The 13,882-nt window shown below is 37.8% G+C and overlaps 7 non-coding genes across 7 annotated transcripts; all 7 read right to left on the bottom strand.

Annotated features, from left to right (window-relative positions):
• Window positions 1–333: 333 nt before the first annotated feature.
• trnak-cuu (transfer RNA lysine (anticodon CUU)) lies at window positions 334–407 on the bottom strand. Its single transcript has one exon. It is a non-coding gene; the product is annotated as a tRNA-Lys (tRNA).
• Window positions 408–1,951: 1,544 nt separating this feature from the next.
• On the bottom strand, window positions 1,952–2,025 carry trnak-cuu (transfer RNA lysine (anticodon CUU)). Its single transcript has one exon. It is a non-coding gene; the product is annotated as a tRNA-Lys (tRNA).
• Window positions 2,026–3,016: 991 nt separating this feature from the next.
• On the bottom strand, window positions 3,017–3,090 carry trnak-cuu (transfer RNA lysine (anticodon CUU)). Its single transcript has one exon. It is a non-coding gene; the product is annotated as a tRNA-Lys (tRNA).
• A 2,076-nt stretch (window positions 3,091–5,166) lies between these two features.
• trnak-cuu (transfer RNA lysine (anticodon CUU)) lies at window positions 5,167–5,240 on the bottom strand. The gene has a single exon. It is a non-coding gene; the product is annotated as a tRNA-Lys (tRNA).
• Window positions 5,241–6,784: 1,544 nt separating this feature from the next.
• On the bottom strand, window positions 6,785–6,858 carry trnak-cuu (transfer RNA lysine (anticodon CUU)). Its single transcript has one exon. It is a non-coding gene; the product is annotated as a tRNA-Lys (tRNA).
• A 4,233-nt stretch (window positions 6,859–11,091) lies between these two features.
• On the bottom strand, window positions 11,092–11,165 carry trnak-cuu (transfer RNA lysine (anticodon CUU)). Its single transcript has one exon. It is a non-coding gene; the product is annotated as a tRNA-Lys (tRNA).
• Window positions 11,166–12,709: 1,544 nt separating this feature from the next.
• On the bottom strand, window positions 12,710–12,783 carry trnak-cuu (transfer RNA lysine (anticodon CUU)). The gene has a single exon. It is a non-coding gene; the product is annotated as a tRNA-Lys (tRNA).
• Between the last annotated feature and the right edge of the window lie 1,099 nt (window positions 12,784–13,882).

Raw genomic sequence — 13,882 nt, 5'->3', positions numbered from 1 at the left:
CGTTTTTGACCACAAGTTCCTTGAACAAAACCAGCCTGAACCAGGCTGCCTAACTCTTTCGCCAGAAGATCAAGCACACTCATGCTATTCATTGGTTAGGGATCGAGTCTCTTGCAGTTTTCAATTCTAGTTTAGGATATAATCTAGACAAATTGATGGATTCAATACAAAACATAATTTTCTCATCAGCTGTAGATGTTTGATTGGTGTGTTTGAAACCTACGTTATATAAATGTTCTGATGTTTCCTTTAATAAATAACAATTTAAGCTTTAGTAGAACTAAGACTTTGATCAACATGCGGGTGCTCAATTCCTATTCTTGAAAGCTCAATAGCCCAACATGGGGCTCGAACCCACGACCCTGAGATTAAGAGTCTCATGCTCTACCGAACTGAGCTAGCCGGGCTTCTTACATATAACCTCCCATCACTATAGAAACATCAAAATGCAAGAATATGTTTAATGAGAAGTAAAACCCTCTACTATGAAAACAACCTAGGTCCCAGAAAATTATCAGATTACAGAGTAAATTTTACCCTTAACGTTTTTGACCACAAGTTCCTTGAACAAAACCAGCCTGAACCAGGCTGCCTAACTCTTCCGCCAGAAGATCAAGCACACTCATGCTATTCATTGGTTAGGGATCAAGTCTCTTACAGTTTTCAATTCTAGTTTAGGATATAATCTAGACAAATTGATGGATTCAATCCAAAACATAATTTTCTCATCAGCTGTAGATGTTTGATTGGTATGTTTGAAACCTACGTTATATAAATGTTCTGATGTTTCCTTTAATAAGGAACAATTTAAGCTTTAGTAGAACTAAGACTTTGATCAGCATGCGGGTGCTCAATTCCTATTCTTGAAAGCTCAATAGCCCAACGTGAGGCTCGAACCCACAACCCTGAGATTAAGAGTCTCATGCTCTACCGAACTGAGCTAGCCGGGCTTCTTCCATATAACCTCCCATCACTATAGAAACATCAAAATGCAAGAACATGTTTAATGAGAAGTAAAACCCTCTAGTATGAAAACAACCTAGGTCTGAGAAAATGATCAGTTTACAGAGTAAGTTTTACCCTTAACGTTTTTGACCACAAGATCCTTCAACAAAACCAGCCTGAACCAGGCAGCCTAACACTTTCGCCAGAAGATAAAACACATGCATGCTTGTTAATTGTTATGGATTCAATCTGTTGCAGTTTTCCATTATAGTTAAGCTATATAAACTAGACAAATTGATGGATTCAATATATACATAATTTTCTGATCAGCCGTTGATGTTTGATTGGTGTGTGTGATACCTATGGAATGTATATGCTCTGATGTTTCCTTTAATAAAGAGTCTTTTAAGCTAAGAATTTGATCAGCATGCTGGTGCTCAATTCCTAATCTTAAAAACTCCATAGCCCAACGTGGGGCTCGAACCCACCACCCTGAGATTAAGAGTCTCATGCTCTACCGAGCTTAGCTAGCCAGGCTTCTACCTTGAAACTTCACATCACGATGGAGATGTTAGAATGCAAGAATATGTTTCATGAGAAATAAAGCCCTCTAGTATGAAAACAACCTAGGTCTGAGAAAATGATCAATTTACAGAGTAAGTTTTACCCTTAACGTTTTTGACCACAAGTTCCTTGAACAAAACCAGCCTGAACCAGGCTGCCTAACTCTTTCGCCAGAAGATCAAGCACACTCATGCTATTCATTGGTTAGGGATCGAGTCTCTTGCAGTTTTCAATTCTAGTTTAGGATATAATCTAGACAAATTGATGGATTCAATACAAAACATAATTTTCTCATCAGCTGTAGATGTTTGATTGGTGTGTTTGAAACCTACGTTATATAAATGTTCTGATGTTTCCTTTAATAAATAACAATTTAAGCTTTAGTAGAACTAAGACTTTGATCAACATGCGGGTGCTCAATTCCTATTCTTGAAAGCTCAATAGCCCAACGTGGGGCTCGAACCCACGACCCTGAGATTAAGAGTCTCATGCTCTACCGAACTGAGCTAGCCGGGCTTCTTACATATAACCTCCCATCACTATAGAAACATCAAAATGCAAGAATATGTTTAATGAGAAGTAAAACCCTCTACTATGAAAACAACCTAGGTCCCAGAAAATTATCAGATTACAGAGTAAATTTTACCCTTAACGTTTTTGACCACAAGTTCCTTGAACAAAACCAGCCTGAACCAGGCTGCCTAACTCTTCCGCCAGAAGATCAAGCACACTCATGCTATTCATTGGTTAGGGATCAAGTCTCTTACAGTTTTCAATTCTAGTTTAGGATATAATCTAGACAAATTGATGGATTCAATCCAAAACATAATTTTCTCATCAGCTGTAGATGTTTGATTGGTATGTTTGAAACCTACGTTATATAAATGTTCTGATGTTTCCTTTAATAAGAAACAATTTAAACTTTAGTAGAACTAAGACTTTGACCAGCATGCGGGTGCTCAATTCCTATTCTTGAAAGCTCAATAGCCCAACGTGAGGCTCGAACCCACAACCCTGAGATTAAGAGTCTCATGCTCTACCGAACTGAGCTAGCCGGGCTTCTTCCATATAACCTCCCATCACAATAGAAACATCAAAATGCAAGAATATGTTTAATGAGAAGTAAAACCCTCTACTATGAAAACAACCTAGGTCCCAGAAAATTATCAGATTACAGAGTAAATTTTACCCTTAACGTTTTTGACCACAAGTTCCTTGAACAAAACCAGCCTGAACCAGGCTGCCTAACTCTTCCGCCAGAAGATCAAGCACACTGATGCTATTCATTGGTTAGGGATCAAGTCTCTTACAGTTTTCAATTCTAGTTTAGGATATAATCTAGACAAATTGATGGATTCAATCCAAAACATAATTTTCTCATCAGCTGTAGATGTTTGATTGGTGTGTCTGAAACCTATGTTATATAAATGTTCTGATGTTTCCTTTAATAAGGAACAATTTAAGCTTTAGTAGAACTAAGACTTTGATCAGCATGCTGGTGCTCCATAGCCCAACGTGGGGCTCGAACCCACGACCCTGAGATTAAGAGTCTCATGCTCTACCGAACTGAGCTAGCCGGGCTTCTTCCATATAACCTCCCATCACAATACAAACATCAAAATGCAAGAATATGTTTAATGAGAAGTAAAACCCTCTACTATGAAAACAACCTAGGTCTGAGAAAATTATCAGATTACAGAGTAAGTTTTACCCTTATCGTTTTTGACCACAAGTTCCGTGAACAAAACCAGCCTGAACCATCTTGCCTAACTCTTTCGCCAGAAGATTAAACACATGCATGCTTGTTAATTGTTATGGATTCAATCTGTTGCAGTTTTCCATTATAGTTAAGCTATATAAACTAGACAAATTGATGGATTCAATATATACATAATTTTCTGATCAGCCGTTGATGTTTGATTGGTGTGTGTGATACATATGGAATGTATATGCTCTGATGTTTCCTTTTATAAAGAGTCTTTTAAGCTAAGACTTTGATCAGCATGCTGGTGCTCAATTCCTAATCTTAAAAGCTTCATAGCCCAACGTAGGGCTCCAACCCACGACCCTGAGATTAAGAGTCTCATGCTCTACCGAACTGAGCTAGCCGGGCTTCTTCCATATAACCTCCCATCACAATACAAACATCAAAATGCAAGAATATGTTTAATGAGAAGTAAAACCCTCTACTATGAAAACAACCTAGGTCTGAGAAAATTATCAGATTACAGAGTAAGTTTTACCCTTCACGTTTTTGACCAAAAGTTTCGTGAACAAAACCAGCCTGAACCAGGTTGCCTAACTCTTTCGCCAAAAGATCAAGCACACTCATGCTATTCATTGGTTAGGGATCGAGTCTCTTGCAGTTTTCAATTCTAGTTTAGGATATAATCTAAACAAATTGATGGATTCAATCCAAAACATAATTTTCTCATCAGCTGTAGATGTTTGATTGGTATGTTTGAAACCTACGTTATATAAATGTTCTGATGTTTCCTTTAATAAGAAACAATTTAAACTTTAGTAGAACTAAGACTTTGATCAGCATGCGGGTGCTCAATTCCTATTCTTGAAAGCTCAATAGCCCAACGTGAGGCTCGAACCCACAACCCTGAGATTAAGAGTCTCATGCTCTACCCAACTGAGCTAGCCGGGCTTCTTCCTTATAACCTCCCATCACAATAGAAACATCAAAATGCAAGAATATGTTTAATGCGAAGTAAAACCCTCTACTATGAAAACAACCTAGGTCTGAGAAAATTATCAGATTACAGAGTAAGTTTTACCCTTATCGTTTTTGACCACAAGTTCCGTGAACAAAACCAGCCTGAACCATCTTGCCTAACTCTTTCGCCAGAAGATTAAACACATGCATGCTTGTTAATTGTTATGGATTCAATATGTTGCAGTTTTCCATTATAGTTAAGCTATATAAACTAGACAAATTGATGGATTCAATATATACATAATTTTCTGATCAGCCGTTGATGTTTGATTGGTGTGTGTGATACCTATGGAATGTATATGCTCTGATGTTTCCTTTAATAAAGAGTCTTTTAAGCTAAGAATTTGATCAGCATGCTGGTGCTCAATTCCTAATCTTAAAAACTCCATAGCCCAACGTGGGGCTCGAACCCACCACCCTGAGATTAAGAGTCTCATGCTCTACCGAGCTTAGCTAGCCAGGCTTCTACCTTGAAACTTCACATCACGATGGAGATGTTAGAATGCAAGAATATGTTTCATGAGAAATAAAGCCCTCTAGTATGAAAACAACCTAGGTCTGAGAAAATGATCAATTTACAGAGTAAGTTTTACCCTTAACGTTTTTGACCACAAGTTCCTTGAACAAAACCAGCCTGAACCAGGCTGCCTAACTCTTTCGCCAGAAGATCAAGCACACTCATGCTATTCATTGGTTAGGGATCGAGTCTCTTGCAGTTTTCAATTCTAGTTTAGGATATAATCTAGACAAATTGATGGATTCAATACAAAACATAATTTTCTCATCAGCTGTAGATGTTTGATTGGTGTGTTTGAAACCTACGTTATATAAATGTTCTGATGTTTCCTTTAATAAATAACAATTTAAGCTTTAGTAGAACTAAGACTTTGATCAACATGCGGGTGCTCAATTCCTATTCTTGAAAGCTCAATAGCCCAACATGGGGCTCGAACCCACGACCCTGAGATTAAGAGTCTCATGCTCTACCGAACTGAGCTAGCCGGGCTTCTTACATATAACCTCCCATCACTATAGAAACATCAAAATGCAAGAATATGTTTAATGAGAAGTAAAACCCTCTACTATGAAAACAACCTAGGTCCCAGAAAATTATCAGATTACAGAGTAAATTTTACCCTTAACGTTTTTGACCACAAGTTCCTTGAACAAAACCAGCCTGAACCAGGCTGCCTAACTCTTCCGCCAGAAGATCAAGCACACTCATGCTATTCATTGGTTAGGGATCAAGTCTCTTACAGTTTTCAATTCTAGTTTAGGATATAATCTAGACAAATTGATGGATTCAATCCAAAACATAATTTTCTCATCAGCTGTAGATGTTTGATTGGTATGTTTGAAACCTACGTTATATAAATGTTCTGATGTTTCCTTTAATAAGGAACAATTTAAGCTTTAGTAGAACTAAGACTTTGATCAGCATGCGGGTGCTCAATTCCTATTCTTGAAAGCTCAATAGCCCAACGTGAGGCTCGAACCCACAACCCTGAGATTAAGAGTCTCATGCTCTACCGAACTGAGCTAGCCGGGCTTCTTCCATATAACCTCCCATCACAATAGAAACATCAAAATGCAAGAACATGTTTAATGAGAAGTAAAACCCTCTAGTATGAAAACAACCTAGGTCTGAGAAAATGATCAGTTTACAGAGTAAGTTTTACCCTTAACGTTTTTGACCACAAGATCCTTCAACAAAACCAGCCTGAACCAGGCAGCCTAACACTTTCGCCAGAAGATAAAACACATGCATGCTTGTTAATTGTTATGGATTCAATCTGTTGCAGTTTTCCATTATAGTTAAGCTATATAAACTAGACAAATTGATGGATTCAATATATACATAATTTTCTGATCAGCCGTTGATGTTTGATTGGTGTGTGTGATACCTATGGAATGTATATGCTCTGATGTTTCCTTTAATAAAGAGTCTTTTAAGCTAAGAATTTGATCAGCATGCTGGTGCTCAATTCCTAATCTTAAAAACTCCATAGCCCAACGTGGGGCTCGAACCCACCACCCTGAGATTAAGAGTCTCATGCTCTACCGAGCTTAGCTAGCCAGGCTTCTACCTTGAAACTTCACATCACGATGGAGATGTTAGAATGCAAGAATATGTTTCATGAGAAATAAAGCCCTCTAGTATGAAAACAACCTAGGTCTGAGAAAATGATCAATTTACAGAGTAAGTTTTACCCTTAACGTTTTTGACCACAAGTTCCTTGAACAAAACCAGCCTGAACCAGGCTGCCTAACTCTTTCGCCAGAAGATCAAGCACACTCATGCTATTCATTGGTTAGGGATCGAGTCTCTTGCAGTTTTCAATTCTAGTTTAGGATATAATCTAGACAAATTGATGGATTCAATACAAAACATAATTTTCTCATCAGCTGTAGATGTTTGATTGGTGTGTTTGAAACCTACGTTATATAAATGTTCTGATGTTTCCTTTAATAAATAACAATTTAAGCTTTAGTAGAACTAAGACTTTGATCAACATGCGGGTGCTCAATTCCTATTCTTGAAAGCTCAATAGCCCAACGTGGGGCTCGAACCCACGACCCTGAGATTAAGAGTCTCATGCTCTACCGAACTGAGCTAGCCGGGCTTCTTACATATAACCTCCCATCACTATAGAAACATCAAAATGCAAGAATATGTTTAATGAGAAGTAAAACCCTCTACTATGAAAACAACCTAGGTCCCAGAAAATTATCAGATTACAGAGTAAATTTTACCCTTAACGTTTTTGACCACAAGTTCCTTGAACAAAACCAGCCTGAACCAGGCTGCCTAACTCTTCCGCCAGAAGATCAAGCACACTCATGCTATTCATTGGTTAGGGATCGAGTCTCTTACAGTTTTCAATTCTAGTTTAGGATATAATCTAGACAAATTGATGGATTCAATCCAAAACATAATTTTCTCATCAGCTGTAGATGTTTGATTGGTATGTTTGAAACCTACGTTATATAAATGTTCTGATGTTTCCTTTAATAAGAAACAATTTAAACTTTAGTAGAACTAAGACTTTGACCAGCATGCGGGTGCTCAATTCCTATTCTTGAAAGCTCAATAGCCCAACGTGAGGCTCGAACCCACAACCCTGAGATTAAGAGTCTCATGCTCTACCGAACTGAGCTAGCCGGGCTTCTTCCATATAACCTCCCATCACAATAGAAACATCAAAATGCAAGAATATGTTTAATGAGAAGTAAAACCCTCTACTATGAAAACAACCTAGGTCCCAGAAAATTATCAGATTACAGAGTAAATTTTACACTTAACGTTTTTGACCACAAGTTCCTTGAACAAAACCAGCCTGAACCAGGCTGCCTAACTCTTCCGCCAGAAGATCAAGCACACTCATGCTATTCATTGGTTAGGGATCAAGTCTCTTACAGTTTTCAATTCTAGTTTAGGATATAATCTAGACAAATTGATGGATTCAATCCAAAACATAATTTTCTCATCAGCTGTAGATGTTTGATTGGTATGTTTGAAACCTACGTTATATAAATGTTCTGATGTTTCCTTTAATAAGAAACAATTTAAACTTTAGTAGAACTAAGACTTTGACCAGCATGCGGGTGCTCAATTCCTATTCTTGAAAGCTCAATAGCCCAACGTGAGGCTCGAACCCACAACCCTGAGATTAAGAGTCTCATGCTCTACCCAACTGAGCTAGCCGGGCTTCTTCCTTATAACCTCCCATCACAATAGAAACATCAAAATGCAAGAATATGTTTAATGCGAAGTAAAACCCTCTACTATGAAAACAACCTAGGTCTGAGAAAATTATCAGATTACAGAGTAAGTTTTACCCTTATCGTTTTTGACCACAAGTTCCGTGAACAAAACCAGCCTGAACCATCTTGCCTAACTCTTTCGCCAGAAGATTAAACACATGCATGCTTGTTAATTGTTATGGATTCAATCTGTTGCAGTTTTCCATTATAGTTAAGCTATATAAACTAGACAAATTGATGGATTCAATATACATAATTTTCTGATCAGCCGTTGATGTTTGATTGGTGTGTGTGATACCTATGGAATGTATATGCTCTGATGTTTCCTTTAATAAAGAGTCTTTTAAGCTAAGAATTTGATCAGCATGCTGGTGCTCAATTCCTAATCTTAAAAACTCCATAGCCCAACGTAGGGCTCCAACCCACGACCCTGAGATTAAGAGTCTCATGCTCTACCGAACTGAGCTAGCCGGGCTTCTTACATATAACCTCCCATCACAATAGAAACATCAAAATGCAAGAATATGTTTAATGAGAAGTAAAACCCTCTACTATGAAAACAACCTAGGTCTGAGAAAATTATCAGATTACAGAGTAAGTTTTACCCTTATCGTTTTTGACCACAAGTTCCGTGAACAAAACCAGCCTGAACCATCTTGCCTAACTCTTTCGCCAGAAGATTAAACACATGCATGCTTGTTAATTGTTATGGATTCAATCTGTTGCAGTTTTCCATTATAGTTAAGCTATATAAACTAGACAAATTGATGGATTCAATATACATAATTTTCTGATCAGCCGTTGATGTTTGATTGGTGTGTGTGATACCTATGGAATGTATATGCTCTGATGTTTCCTTTAATAAAGAGTCTTTTAAGCTAAGAATTTGATCAGCATGCTGGTGCTCAATTCCTAATCTTAAAAACTCCATAGCCCAACGTAGGGCTCCAACCCACGACCCTGAGATTAAGAGTCTCATGCTCTACCGAACTGAGCTAGCCGGGCTTCTTACATATAACCTCCCATCACAATAGAAACATCAAAATGCAAGAATATGTTTAATGAGAAGTAAAACCCTCTACTATGAAAACAACCTAGGTCTGAGAAAATTATCAGATTACAGAGTAAGTTTTACCCTTAACGTTTTTGACCACAAGTTCCTTGAACAAAACCAGCCTGAACCAGGCTGCCTAACTCTTTCGCCAGAAGATCAAGCACACTCATGCTATTCATTGGTTAGGGATCGAGTCTCTTGCAGTTTTCAATCCTAGTTTAGGATATAATCTAGACAAATTGATGGATTCAATCGAAAACATAATTTTCTTATGAGCTGTAGATGTTTGATTGGTGTATCTGAAACCTACGTTATATAAATGTTCTGGTGTTTCCTTTAATAAGGAACAATTTAAGCTTTAGTAGAACTAAGACTTTGATCAGCATGCTGGTGCTCAATTCCTAATCTTAAAAGCTTCATAGCCCAACGTAGGGCTCCAACCCACGACCCTGAGATTAAGAGTCTCATGCTCTACCGAACTGAGCTAGCCGGGCTTCTTCCATATAACCTCCCATCACAATACAAACATCAAAATGCAAGAATATGTTTAATGAGAAGTAAAACCCTCTACTATGAAAACAACCTAGGTCTGAGAAAATTATCAGATTACAGAGTAAGTTTTACCCTTCACGTTTTTGACCAAAAGTTTCGTGAACAAAACCAGCCTGAACCAGGTTGCCTAACTCTTTCGCCAAAAGATCAAGCACACTCATGCTATTCATTGGTTAGGGATCGAGTCTCTTGCAGTTTTCAATTCTAGTTTAGGATATAATCTAAACAAATTGATGGATTCAATCCAAAACATAATTTTCTCATCAGCTGTAGATGTTTGATTGGTATGTTTGAAACCTACGTTATATAAATGTTCTGATGTTTCCTTTAATAAGAAACAATTTAAACTTTAGTAGAACTAAGACTTTGATCAGCATGCGGGTGCTCAATTCCTATTCTTGAAAGCTCAATAGCCCAACGTGAGGCTCGAACCCACAACCCTGAGATTAAGAGTCTCATGCTCTACCCAACTGAGCGAGCCGGGCTTCTTCCTTATAACCTCCCATCACAATAGAAACATCAAAATGCAAGAATATGTTTAATGCGAAGTAAAACCCTCTACTATGAAAACAACCTAGGTCTGAGAAAATTATCAGATTACAGAGTAAGTTTTACCCTTATCGTTTTTGACCACAAGTTCCGTGAACAAAACCAGCCTGAACCATCTTGCCTAACTCTTTCGCCAGAAGATTAAACACATGCATGCTTGTTAATTGTTATGGATTCAATATGTTGCAGTTTTCCATTATAGTTAAGCTATATAAACTAGACAAATTGATGGATTCAATATATACATAATTTTCTGATCAGCCGTTGATGTTTGATTGGTGTGTGTGATACCTATGGAATGTATATGCTCTGATGTTTCCTTTAATAAAGAGTCTTTTAAGCTAAGAATTTGATCAGCATGCTGGTGCTCAATTCCTAATCTTAAAAACTCCATAGCCCAACGTGGGGCTCGAACCCACCACCCTGAGATTAAGAGTCTCATGCTCTACCGAGCTTAGCTAGCCAGGCTTCTACCTTGAAACTTCACATCACGATGGAGATGTTAGAATGCAAGAATATGTTTCATGAGAAATAAAGCCCTCTAGTATGAAAACAACCTAGGTCTGAGAAAATGATCAATTTACAGAGTAAGTTTTACCCTTAACGTTTTTGACCACAAGTTCCTTGAACAAAACCAGCCTGAACCAGGCTGCCTAACTCTTTCGCCAGAAGATCAAGCACACTCATGCTATTCATTGGTTAGGGATCGAGTCTCTTGCAGTTTTCAATTCTAGTTTAGGATATAATCTAGACAAATTGATGGATTCAATACAAAACATAATTTTCTCATCAGCTGTAGATGTTTGATTGGTGTGTTTGAAACCTACGTTATATAAATGTTCTGATGTTTCCTTTAATAAATAACAATTTAAGCTTTAGTAGAACTAAGACTTTGATCAACATGCGGGTGCTCAATTCCTATTCTTGAAAGCTCAATAGCCCAACATGGGGCTCGAACCCACGACCCTGAGATTAAGAGTCTCATGCTCTACCGAACTGAGCTAGCCGGGCTTCTTACATATAACCTCCCATCACTATAGAAACATCAAAATGCAAGAATATGTTTAATGAGAAGTAAAACCCTCTACTATGAAAACAACCTAGGTCCCAGAAAATTATCAGATTACAGAGTAAATTTTACCCTTAACGTTTTTGACCACAAGTTCCTTGAACAAAACCAGCCTGAACCAGGCTGCCTAACTCTTCCGCCAGAAGATCAAGCACACTCATGCTATTCATTGGTTAGGGATCAAGTCTCTTACAGTTTTCAATTCTAGTTTAGGATATAATCTAGACAAATTGATGGATTCAATCCAAAACATAATTTTCTCATCAGCTGTAGATGTTTGATTGGTATGTTTGAAACCTACGTTATATAAATGTTCTGATGTTTCCTTTAATAAGGAACAATTTAAGCTTTAGTAGAACTAAGACTTTGATCAGCATGCGGGTGCTCAATTCCTATTCTTGAAAGCTCAATAGCCCAACGTGAGGCTCGAACCCACAACCCTGAGATTAAGAGTCTCATGCTCTACCGAACTGAGCTAGCCGGGCTTCTTCCATATAACCTCCCATCACAATAGAAACATCAAAATGCAAGAACATGTTTAATGAGAAGTAAAACCCTCTAGTATGAAAACAACCTAGGTCTGAGAAAATGATCAGTTTACAGAGTAAGTTTTACCCTTAACGTTTTTGACCACAAGATCCTTCAACAAAACCAGCCTGAACCAGGCAGCCTAACACTTCCGCCAGAAGATAAAACACATGCATGCTTGTTAATTGTTATGGATTCAATCTGTTGCAGTTTTCCATTATAGTTAAGCTATATAAACTAGACAAATTGATGGATTCAATATATACATAATTTTCTGATCAGCCGTTGATGTTTGATTGGTGTGTGTGATACCTATGGAATGTATATGCTCTGATGTTTCCTTTAATAAAGAGTCTTTTAAGCTAAGAATTTGATCAGCATGCTGGTGCTCAATTCCTAATCTTAAAAACTCCATAGCCCAACGTGGGGCTCGAACCCACCACCCTGAGATTAAGAGTCTCATGCTCTACCGAGCTTAGCTAGCCAGGCTTCTACCTTGAAACTTCACATCACGATGGAGATGTTAGAATGCAAGAATATGTTTCATGAGAAATAAAGCCCTCTAGTATGAAAACAACCTAGGTCTGAGAAAATGATCAATTTACAGAGTAAGTTTTACCCTTAACGTTTTTGACCACAAGTTCCTTGAACAAAACCAGCCTGAACCAGGCTGCCTAACTCTTTCGCCAGAAGATCAAGCACACTCATGCTATTCATTGGTTAGGGATCGAGTCTCTTGCAGTTTTCAATTCTAGTTTAGGATATAATCTAGACAAATTGATGGATTCAATACAAAACATAATTTTCTCATCAGCTGTAGATGTTTGATTGGTGTGTTTGAAACCTACGTTATATAAATGTTCTGATGTTTCCTTTAATAAATAACAATTTAAGCTTTAGTAGAACTAAGACTTTGATCAACATGCGGGTGCTCAATTCCTATTCTTGAAAGCTCAATAGCCCAACGTGGGGCTCGAACCCACGACCCTGAGATTAAGAGTCTCATGCTCTACCGAACTGAGCTAGCCGGGCTTCTTACATATAACCTCCCATCACTATAGAAACATCAAAATGCAAGAATATGTTTAATGAGAAGTAAAACCCTCTACTATGAAAACAACCTAGGTCCCAGAAAATTATCAGATTACAGAGTAAATTTTACCCTTAACGTTTTTGACCACAAGTTCCTTGAACAAAACCAGCCTGAACCAGGCTGCCTAACTCTTCCGCCAGAAGATCAAGCACACTCATGCTATTCATTGGTTAGGGATCGAGTCTCTTACAGTTTTCAATTCTAGTTTAGGATATAATCTAGACAAATTGATGGATTCAATCCAAAACATAATTTTCTCATCAGCTGTAGATGTTTGATTGGTATGTTTGAAACCTACGTTATATAAATGTTCTGATGTTTCCTTTAATAAGAAACAATTTAAACTTTAGTAGAACTAAGACTTTGACCAGCATGCGGGTGCTCAATTCCTATTCTTGAAAGCTCAATAGCCCAACGTGAGGCTCGAACCCACAACCCTGAGATTAAGAGTCTCATGCTCTACCGAACTGAGCTAGCCGGGCTTCTTCCATATAACCTCCCATCACAATAGAAACATCAAAATGCAAGAATATGTTTAATGAGAAGTAAAACCCTCTACTATGAAAACAACCTAGGTCCCAGAAAATTATCAGATTACAGAGTAAATTTTACACTTAACGTTTTTGACCACAAGTTCCTTGAACAAAACCAGCCTGAACCAGGCTGCCTAACTCTTCCGCCAGAAGATCAAGCACACTCATGCTATTCATTGGTTAGGGATCAAGTCTCTTACAGTTTTCAATTCTAGTTTAGGATATAATCTAGACAAATTGATGGATTCAATCCAAAACATAATTTTCTCATCAGCTGTAGATGTTTGATTGGTATGTTTGAAACCTACGTTATATAAATGTTCTGATGTTTCCTTTAATAAGAAACAATTTAAACTTTAGTAGAACTAAGACTTTGACCAGCATGCGGGTGCTCAATTCCTATTCTTGAAAGCTCAATAGCCCAACGTGAGGCTCGAACCCACAACCCTGAGATTAAGAGTCTCATGCTCTACCCAACTGAGCTAGCCGGGCTTCTTCCTTATAA

Source organism: Pleuronectes platessa, chromosome 21, assembly GCF_947347685.1.
Source record: "Pleuronectes platessa chromosome 21, fPlePla1.1, whole genome shotgun sequence".
NCBI lineage: Eukaryota > Metazoa > Chordata > Actinopteri > Pleuronectiformes > Pleuronectidae > Pleuronectes > Pleuronectes platessa.
Note: the sequence above shows the minus strand (reverse complement) of the source record. Positions and strands in the feature narration are given on the sequence as shown.